General features: G+C 32.1%; 1 long non-coding RNA gene across 1 annotated transcript; it reads right to left on the bottom strand.

The window, feature by feature from the left end:
• Positions 1-5,617: 5,617 nt before the first annotated feature.
• Positions 5,618-7,907, bottom strand: LOC128619647 (uncharacterized). The gene is made up of 2 exons (XR_008387969.1): positions 7,184-7,907; positions 5,618-6,167 (listed from the first exon to the last, which is right to left on the bottom strand). It is a non-coding gene; the product is annotated as an uncharacterized LOC128619647 (long non-coding RNA).
• Positions 7,908-8,116: the final 209 nt, after the last annotated feature.

The raw sequence follows: 8,116 nt of genomic DNA, 5'->3' as shown, positions 1-8,116 counted from the left end.
AATAGCACATTATGTCTGTAATATACAGTATAACATTAAAGACTGTTTATAGAGAGAGTCACTGCAGTTCCACCAGCATGAAGTTATTCATAAGTCACTTTTTTTTTACTTCAGGAATAACTTGAAACAAATATTTACAGCAAATATGGTAATGGTAATGGAGCACACACACTTGCACCTGTGATTTTACTGCGATTCAGAAAGTGGAGCAGCACGAGGTAAAGTATAACAGGCATTTGATTCCTCTCATGTCATTACCAATCACTCAAACATGCAAACAAGCGCACATCCGTCCGATTACAAATCAACTGAGTGAAAGGTAAAAGAGTAAAATGATACTCTATCAGCTGTACCCTGAAAAATATCTAAGCAGTAATCAGCATGGGGAGTAGGAATTATCTTTGCACTTTAGAAGAGACTAGAATAAACATATATATATATATATATATATATATATATATATATATATATATATATATATATATATATATATATATATATAAATAGAATATAAAAATGAAAATAGAGTAAAATTGTATACTACTACTACTACTACTACTACTACTAATAATAATAATAACAATAATAACAATAATAGAACAAAAATAAAAGTAGAGTTGAATATAACTAGTGTAATATAAAAAACAATCATAAAAATAGAGTGAAATAAAATGAAACAAAAAAATAAAAAAATTTAATTTGCAAATGGAGTTAATTACAATAGAATAGCATACAGTCAGATAGAATAAAATAGAATATAGAATTAATTACAATGCAAAATGGAATAAAAAACACAATATGAAAATAGAGTAAAGCAAAATTAATAGAATAAATCTATAATCAAATAAATCTAGAATTGCGTGCAAAATAAATAATAGAAATAGGGTAAAACAGAATAAAATGAATAGAACAGAATATAAAAATAAAACATAGTACAAAAAATAGTATGCATGTATGGAATGAATGTAGAGGAACATAGAATAAATACGAATGGAATAAAACTAGAATGTAGAATTCAATTACAAAAATAGAGCACAATAGAACAAGCAAAACATAGCAGACTGGAAAAGAATAGAAAATTTAAAAACAGTAGAATATAAATAAAAATATGAAAATACTGTAGAATAGAAGAAATAGTAATGAAGTGGAATTAAAATACCATTAAACTATAATCGCATGAAAATAGAATCGAATTAAAAAATAAATAAATAAATATATATATATATATATATATATATATATATATATATATATATATATATATATATATATATATAACACAAAAACGGGATATACAAATGGAGTAAAGTAGAATAAAGAATGAATGTAGTAGAATAAAATTAAATCGGAAAGAATAAAAATTGTATATAAAATTTAATTCTAACGTCAAAATAGAATAGCATAGAAAATAATAGGAAAAAGTAATCAATATACTATACGACAATATGAAAACAAGGTGAATAGAATAGAGTAGAAAAGCCCAGGGACAAATATACAACACTAGTCGCCTAAAATTAGAATTGAGTACAGAAAAATACAATGCAATAAAATGGATGAATAGAACAGAATATGAAAATAAAATATGACACAAACATAGAATATACAGGTCACGTAAATAAGAACAGAATGAATGGAGCAGAACAGAAAAGGATTCAAATAGAATATAGGATTCAAGCTAAAGAATAGCATACAGTGGAGTGAATAGAATAAAATAGTATAGAATATAAAAGAAATAGATATATTTTTTACAAAATATATGGAAAATAGTAGGAAAATGAGAATCGAAATAGAAAAATGTAACGTAGAAATGTAGAATTGAATAAAAAATAAAAATGGAATGGAATATAAAATGTAACTGTTGAATAGAGTAAAATAAAACAGAATTAGAAAATAGAATAAAAAAGTAGAATTTAAAGAAATAAATATCATAATATATAAAATCAAATGTTTTATATTTAATAGAGTTAAACAAAACAGAATGAAATACACAGAATGATCACAAAATGAAATGAATTCTGTATAACGTGGGTATGAAGGAGTTGCCCTTTGTAATATAACCTCCTCTAACACACCTAATGTAGCTCATAAGGAGTTTAATAAATAGCTTGATTATACGCTAATTAATGAATGTGTGTGTGTGTGTGTGTCTGTGTGTGTGTTAGCGCATGGAAAGTGCTGATACTGCAGGAGCAGGACTACAAACACACTGCCGTGCATCTAAGGGAAGTAGTGAGGTGAGTTAATCAAAAACTATAGTGCTTTATGCGTGATGGAAAAAGAAAAATCTCATTAAATTACTTCTCACACACACCCACACCCACACCCACAAACACACCTCACGCTAGTAGACATGTAACTGCATTACTGTAGGGTCAGTGCACAGTTGAACACTTTCCGGGTTTGAGCTTGATAATTAGACAATATAAGGTCATATAAGGTAAAAACGTGTGCGCTGGTTAAACTGCACTTTAGTAATGACAAGAAATGATATAGAAAGCTGATATGTTACTACATTTCTGAATCAGAATCAGACTTCAACGTCAGAGGACCGGAATCAGATTGTAGGTATAGTTTAGAACATTTATACACCATTGACATTGCTCAGCTGCAAATCTGTAAGCAGTTTGTAGAAAGGTGAATCATTTACAGATACAGAATGACAGAAATGAATCTTTAGTTTTATAACCTTATGACTTATTTTGTGTGTGTGTGTGTGTGTGTGTGTGTGTGTGTGCTGATAGTATCCCAAAGAAAAGTCTGTAATTACAGATTTCCCCCCCTTTTTTTCAGCTCTCATAAACAAACAAAACAAAACAAAACAAAAAACCCCCATAAGATTTAAGACTACAATAAAAGCAAACTACTGATTATGAGTTTAAAATGATGATAAAAGACTTTTTTATTTTCCTGCCTTATAGTCTTCTTACACTACAGCAATTCACTGTATATATATATATATATATATATATATATATATATATATATATATATATATATATATATATCCATTTATAATTACATTTAAAGTTGTGCAATGTTAGCACTTACATCGCTTACAAACAGATGTCTTTCAAACCAGCCTCTCTTTTTCTTCTAGTGAACTTAATAAGACAAAAAAAAAACAACAATTCTGTAGTTTGTCATGTTTCCAAGAAAACCCTCTCTCCTGAAAATGTTATGTTAAAGCTGAATAGTATAAAGCGTTGCTCATGTCAAACAAATGCTACAGAAAATTTCTAATGAAAAAAAAGACATTTTTAAGCCCATCTCTGTGCAAACTGTTACTACAGAAACAATAACACATTAATAAACCTTGTAGTCAGAGCTGTTATAGCAAATTAATCAACACCACAATCAAGAATTCAACACTTCTGTGGTATACTGAGATATATTAGTCATTTCTCACTCTGCAGTATAATAATAATAATAATAAGAAGAAGAAGAAGAAGAAGAAGAAGAAGACAAATCACACAATGAACCTCATTTCTCAAGTGCTTAAATGTGTCTACTATTCGATTTGATCTCAAACTGAGCAATCATTTTTACACACATGGCATTTCCATTACATTACATTCCAGTTACATCAAATGACGATACTCAATTTGAACATGTTTAATGTCTGTGTGTTGACTTGTTATTAATACGTTTAACCACTAGAGGACGGGCCAAGCTAAAAAATAATAATAAATCACACATAAAATTGCAACTACTGGACAGATATTGCTGAGGATATTATTGAACTATCTTACACGCACTGCTCACTTTACTTCTCATTTAAATGTCAGAGTATTTTGTATTTATGTGTGTAGAAAACTAGTAAATATGTGGGAGGTTTCGTGTGAGGTAAAGTACTGAATATGACATCATTTTATGTGTTTGTGTGATGTACGGTTGATGTAAAGACATTCTGCATGTATGTGAAAGTAGGATGTTTGGTGTGGGTCCATGAAGGAAACTAGTTAACATTAGGGGATTTATTTATTTTTTTTATGTGAAAGATTTTTTTCTGTAATTTTGTGAGTCATTCTAAAGCATTTCACAATGTGTTGTGCATATCTGTGAGGTACAGTAGTGAATTTAAGTTAAAGTAGTGTAAGAATATTTTGTATGCGAAAGTAGCATATTTTGACTATATTTTATGTGTAATGTTTTATTTGTATAACAGAGTATTTTGTAGATATGTGTGAGATAAATTAATCAGCGTGATGACGATTTGTATATGTGTAAGGCAAAGTAAAGCATACCAGAGTGTTTTGTGCATATGTGTAAGGTAAACTAGAAAATGACAGTGTTTTGTTTGAATGTGTGAGGTAAATTAATAAATATGGAGCATTTTTTTTAATGATGTGTGAGGTAAAATAATGAACAAGAGGGCATTTTGCATGATTGTTTAAGGTTAGGTGAGGAAGATGAGAGTATGTTCTGTAAAGGTATAAGGGAAAGTAATAAATATAAGCATCCTGTCTAACAGTGTGAGGTAAAATGTTGAATCTGAGAGTGTTTTGTGTGAACATATGAGGTAAAGTAATAAATACAGAGTATCTTGCATGACTGTGTGAGGTAATATTGAGACTATTTTGTGTGAATATATGAGGTAAAGTTAGGATTCATAGGGAGACCATTTTTTATAATTGCCTGATGTAAAATAAATATTAGAGGTTTTTTTGTACAATTCTGTAAGATAAAATGATAAATATGAGAGTATTTTGCTTAAATCTGTGAGGATAATTGAGGAAGAGGAGAGTATTTTGTGTGGAAGTATGAGGTAAAGTAATGCATATGAGCATTGTGCATATTTATGTTATGTAAAATGTTGAATATTAGAGTTCTTCGTGTGAAAATATGAGGTAAAATAAAACACGAGCATTTTTTATGTTTGAGGCAAAATGTTGATTATGAGATTATTCTTTGTGAATGTATGAGGTAAAGTAACAAATGTGAGAGTATTTTGCCTAATTGTGTGAGGTAAAATGTTGAATATGAGAGTACTTCATGTGAAAATATGAGGGGGGAAAATCACAAGCATTTTTTTTATGATTGTCTGATGTAAAATGTTGAATATGAGATTATTGTTTGTGAATGTATGAGGTAAAGTAACAAATGTGAGAGTATTTTGCCTAATTGTGTGAGGTAAAATGTTGAATATGAGAGTACTTCATGTGAAAATATGAGGAAAAGAAACCATGAGCATTTTATATGATTGTGTGAGGTAAAATGTTGAGTGAGATTATTCTTTGTGAATGTATGAGGTAAAGTAACAAATGTGAGAATATTTTGCTTAACTGTGTGAGGTAAATGATGAATATGAGAATATTTTGTGTGAACGTATGAGGTCAACGAATATAAGGGGGCATTTTTCATTCATGATTGTGTGAGGTAAAATTATGAATATGAGAGTAAAATTGAGTGTGAAATTGTGCGGTAAAGTAATGAATATAAGAGAGTGTAAACATGATAATTGGTGTGTACGTATGAGGTAAAGTGTTAAATGTGTTTTCTGAGCATGTCTGAGGTCAAATAATGGCTATGAGAGAGTTTTGTGAAAATTTGTGAGTTAAATGCTGATCTTACACAGACATAATTAAGCAAATATAAACATATGTAAATAAATATGCAGTTGAACTTAATCTTGCTTTCTTTATTGTGCCTGTTTGTTCGTTCACACACTTACAAACTCACAATTAACACTGTCAAGGATATTTAAATGAGGATATATGAACAGAAAAAGATATACACATGAACAGTCCAACTCCCATCTCTCCCTCCGTTCCCCGACGAACTTCCCTGAGATGTTTGGCTGAAATCTATCCTGAGGAACTTCATCAAGGTAGCAGAGATGTTGCCAGATTCTTTGAAATGGATGATCCTATATTTAAGAATAAATTTGATCTTCTCTATGGTCAATTTCCTAATCCACTAAACTATAGTGTAGTTGTGAGAGCCTTTTTGTTTTTCCAAAGTAAAAGTATTAGTTATGGTTTAAATGCATGCTTTACCCATTTCACAGTCGAGTCTGTGTGCTTATTTCCTGGCAAGACACTCACCCAGGGGAGGCATTCACGATTCGAGACTCGGTTTTAGGGCATTTTGGAGCAAAAGAAGCATTTTCAGCCTAATCTCTGTCTGTACGATTACCACAGACGATCACTTTGATACATTTCCCTGTACTAGGAAAGAGAACAGAAAACCCATTGACTCAAAACTCACTTATTATGTAAGTCTGTGCATAAGCATTCAAAACCACAACTGTTACCCAAAAGGTGCCAAAGTTGATCTAGTTTTATACCACGGTGATGTTGAATTCTCCATTTTGATGGGTTAAAAGGTGTTTAATAATTTTCTATTGAAGCAACTCTGACAACAAGCAAGGCAAATATTACCATGATCATTCTAATACGGATTGTTTCTATAGTAACAACATACAGGCGGAATTGTGTATGGACGCGCTACATGAGTTAAAAAAAGGAAAAAAACCCTTTTGTGTTTGTTGATACGGTGAAGTCTTCTGTGAGGAGATATTTATTTAATATTTACGGAAGGAGTCTCCAGTGTCAGAGTTTTGTAGCAGTCAGAGCTAAAGCTGTAACTTTTCCCACCACAAGAGAGACTTGTATCAATGTATCAAAAGTATAATGAGTCCTTGTTTAATAAAAATTGTAATCATTGACAAATTGCAAATTGTACATTATAAGAGAAATAAAACACTTCAAGACATGTATTTTTTTTCTTCGAAAGGACAGATTATACAGATTGAGAGATTGATTCACAAATACTGTTGAATGAAGAATTCTATAAATTGTTTATTTGTGGAATTTACATTACATTACGACAACTTTACACCCCCCCAATCATTTATTTTTGTCTCAGTGGAAATAATCGTTGGCAGACCTTAAACATTATTTTGTATAGTCTAGCTCTTCTAGTTGTACATTAAATCTCCGTCACAGAAAATGCTAGAAAACATAGCCATTTTACTCTGATAAAATGTGTTCCCAGCTGATACCTGGTGTGATTTTGGGGTATAAAAATGCTGACATTATGTCATTATTTCTGGAGCCTACTTATCACCTCCCTTGGCCACCCACAGTCCCACTGCCACATTTACAGTATATGTACCCTTGTGTAAACTGGATAAGACAGTGACAATGAGAGTTAGGTAAATATGTCCTGATATGTTCCATACCTTCCTGAAACATATAGTCAGTCGTGGAGGTCTGACATTCTCAGAATCGAGTACATATTTCTGTAACTCCTGGATTTCAGATGTCGGGGAAAAAATTGTAGGTGGTATTACACGCTAACAACATTACCGCTAATAGTCAGTGGTCTAACCTTGGAGGAGGCTCGACTGGTGTTCTGAGCAATGTTCTACATGCCACACACACACACACACACACAGAATCAGAGGTCAACTGTTGGCGTATGTTTCTGGAGTTTCGACAGAGCTTCCAGAAACACAGTAGCCTCCACCACACCAAAATACTTTTGACACTAATCGCTTCACACACACACACATCTCCCCTGCCCCCGCCACACACATACTCATCACCCTCCTCTGTCATCTCAAGGCAATGCAAAAATGAAATAAACGGTAAAAGAACGAGGAACGATTGGAAAATCGATATTTTTCCATGTCAGGCCTTCGTTTTGATCAAACGTCGATGGAGTCGGAATGGTAGCAATTTCAAGTCAAGGTTGCACATCGAGACTAATTTATCCACCTTCTCTCTAGCGCTCTCTCTCTCTCTCTCTCTCTCTCTCTCTCTCTATTGCATTCTCTTTCTCAGTCTCACACACATGTTCACACACCCTGCAGCTTGGACTTTACCGACCTCTGCCATGATTGATTTGAGATGTCTCTGCTTCCTCTTATCTTTGAGAGAGAAGCTAGATCAGTTCTCTCTCTCTCTCTCTTTCACACACACACACACACACACACACACACGTACAGTATGAAAGTAAGGCACTACATTATTGCTGAAATTATCCTGAGTCACTAAAAGTGCTGAGGAATTAAACACTTCGGGGTAATGCTGTTATAGGAAAATAATCAACGACACGGTGATGTACGTTACTGTAATCACCACAGTGTTGATTACTTTCCTAAAACAGCATG

This window comes from Ictalurus furcatus, chromosome 15 (assembly GCF_023375685.1).
Source record: "Ictalurus furcatus strain D&B chromosome 15, Billie_1.0, whole genome shotgun sequence".
NCBI lineage: Eukaryota > Metazoa > Chordata > Actinopteri > Siluriformes > Ictaluridae > Ictalurus > Ictalurus furcatus.
Note: the sequence above shows the minus strand (reverse complement) of the source record. Positions and strands in the feature narration are given on the sequence as shown.